A 2,803-nucleotide genomic window follows, 5' to 3' on the forward strand; every position below is an offset into this window, starting at 1 on the left:
TGTCAGTAACTTTGCGAGTAACTCTACTGCCACTCACAATGTCTTCATGACAGTTAATAGCACATAGAAGAGAAGTGCGGGATCCATCCTCTCTCACTGCAGATGCTGGCGCACACTACAAAGACTGACAGTTGGAAAAACAGTGCAAAAGGAAGCCAGAAGCCACTGGAGGACTGGGACACAAAGCAGTGCATGACGGGACATTTTGCATGTCCCAGGATGCGCCGTGCTCTGTTTCTGCCTTCCCACAACACCTAGTGACAGATGGTGTTGCCAGGCACTGTGGGATACATACCCACAGTGCATTGCTCACACTGTCAATAATGGTGCCCTGAATGTGGACATGATCTGTCGACAGAGGGAGCAAATGTAATCTTGCTTTGGCGACTTTGCTTTTGTCGATTTTTTCATGTCGATATTAGTTTCATCGACAAAACTTGCCAGTGTAGACAAGTCCTTATTTTGAACCCCCTGAAGGGGTGGACTTGTTTCTTTTATGTCTTAGCTGCAGAATGAAGAGGCTGCAGCAGCAGCCAAAGCAGGCTGGATGGTTGGGAGAGCCAACCTGCATGAGGGGAAACTGAGGCAGCAGCTAGCCTGAAACTAGATCAGGCTGGTGGCACTGCTACACCTACACTGAGGATTTAAAGTTGATGGAGGCCCCCTGTCTTCACCATGGGGCCTCTCTCACCACACAGCACTGTTCCAGGGGGGCAGGTGTTGGGTTTGCTGCTTACAGAGTAGGACTGGTCTAGGCTGGCATTTAGTGGGGCCAGGCAGGAAAGGGGATGGCTCTGGAGTATTTTAGGCTGCCTCCAGCCCACAGATATTGAAATACTCCAGTGCAGAAGTTGCTTCCCATGTGATTTCAGGTTGCTTCTTTTACACACTGTGTGCGAGCTCCAGCCAGGGCTGTTGGCCCTGCAGAAATACACACCCAAGCAGTTCAGTGGATGCAGAGGCTGCTGGTGGGAACCAGGGGGGGCTTGGTGCCTGCTGGAACAGCCGTCCTGGGATTGCCACGAGACCCCCTGGGGCATGTGTCACCTTGCCGCCATCACAACCTGCCAGACAAATACAAGCTGATGTCAGTCAGAGCTGAGCAGCTGAGGAGCCAGCAGTGGAGGCAACTAGGGCTACGGGGCACTGTTGACAAGGTGATGCATTCTCCTCCTGGCTAAGGGAGAGTTGCACAGCCGCAGCCTCGCTGTGCCTAGCTTTAAAGGGGAGCTGTCGCACTGATGGAGCCCACTAGGGTGACCAGATGAGAGGAAGAAAATATTGGGACACATGGGGGGATCATCGCTGGTGGAGACAAAAAAAAAAGTCAAGTGCTGCCAGCGGAGCAAAAAAAAAAAAAACGATAAAAAAGGAGTACCGTGAAATATTGGAACAAATTGCGTCCCGACCGCGATGCGGGACAAACGCCTAAATATCAGGACGGTCACGATTTTATCGGGATGTCTGGTCACCCTAAAGCCCACAGAGTCATCTAGTGCGGTAGCCCTTGCGCCAGAGCAGGTCAGTGGCCTCGGCTAGCTAGGTATCACTCCCTTTTCTTGCTGCGACTGGTCAGACCCATGGCCTGCTATCCTCCCACCATCTCTGCCACCTCAGTATCTCAGCACCTCCATATCCCTGCCCCCCAGATCAGACCCGTGAGCCCCTCTGAGTTCAGCCCAGTCCTACCTGCCCTATCTGTAACTTTTCATCCTGCATCGTAAAGAGACAAGGAAACGCCAGAGGGCACTTAGGCCCTGGGGCTTGTATTCGTGTCATCCTGGAGATGGGGCTACCCACCTGGGTGAGCTGTGAAGCAAAAGGGAGGCTCTTGGGGCAACACCTGGCAGAGGACGGGTGGTGGCAGGGGAAGAGCTGGCAAGAACCAAGGTGTGTAGGGTGGCTGGCATTCTCCAAGGGGCCAGGACAGCTGAGTCACCTCAGGCTGGTGGGGAAGAGGCAGCCAAGGGCTTTCCTAGAAAGCAATGCAGAGGACACATGCATACGACTCAGGGAACAGGCAGCTGCTTGGAAACAGCAAACACTGGGATGCAGCAGCCTGATCACACGGAGGAGCTCAAACCCCTCAGTAAGGGGATTCCCCACGTCAGGGGACTGGCAGCGTCAAGGGGAATTGAGAAATGGGATATGGGCTCTTTCCCTTCCTGGAGGCACCTCGTTTAGCATGACCAGATGGTTCTGGGGGCATGTGGAATGGATTAAGGGGCCTTTCGCCTCTAGGGGGTGCTGGTTCCAATCCAGACCAAGGTTAGTGGGACTGGATGGGCTTGGAGGGTGATGGAATGGGTTATGGGGCCTTCCCCTCTTTGGGGCACTAAGTCCAATCCATACTGGGGTTCGAAGGACTGGGTGAGTTGGGGGGGTTGGGTTATGGGGCCTTCCCCTCTATGAGACGTCAGTTCCAATCCTATCAGGCCCAGCACCTCGGGGCCACATGCAGTACTCTTCCCCCTCATCATCCTTCTGGCAGGTTGATGACTCCGGTGGCCGGTGGACCCTGCAGTCCCCTGATGGGTATGTCCAGCTGTGGAGCCCGGCTCTGCATTTTCCTTTGCGGCTGTGGAAGGAGGAGAGCGTGTGAAGAGAAGCTGGATGTGAGCTCTGATGTTGCCCTGAAGTGAGCAGGGGGCCATTAGCCCGTCTGCAGGTGGTGGGGGGGTAGATACACACCTGTGGCTGCTCGCTCCTTTGGCTTGGCCTCTTCGCAGGGACTGGCCAAGCCCAGAGAGGCCACGACACAGCCATCCCTGAGCCATAGAAAACCTCTGGCCAGCTGCTTCCT

This window comes from Gopherus flavomarginatus, chromosome 20 (assembly GCF_025201925.1).
Source record: "Gopherus flavomarginatus isolate rGopFla2 chromosome 20, rGopFla2.mat.asm, whole genome shotgun sequence".
Lineage (NCBI taxonomy): Eukaryota > Metazoa > Chordata > Testudines > Testudinidae > Gopherus > Gopherus flavomarginatus.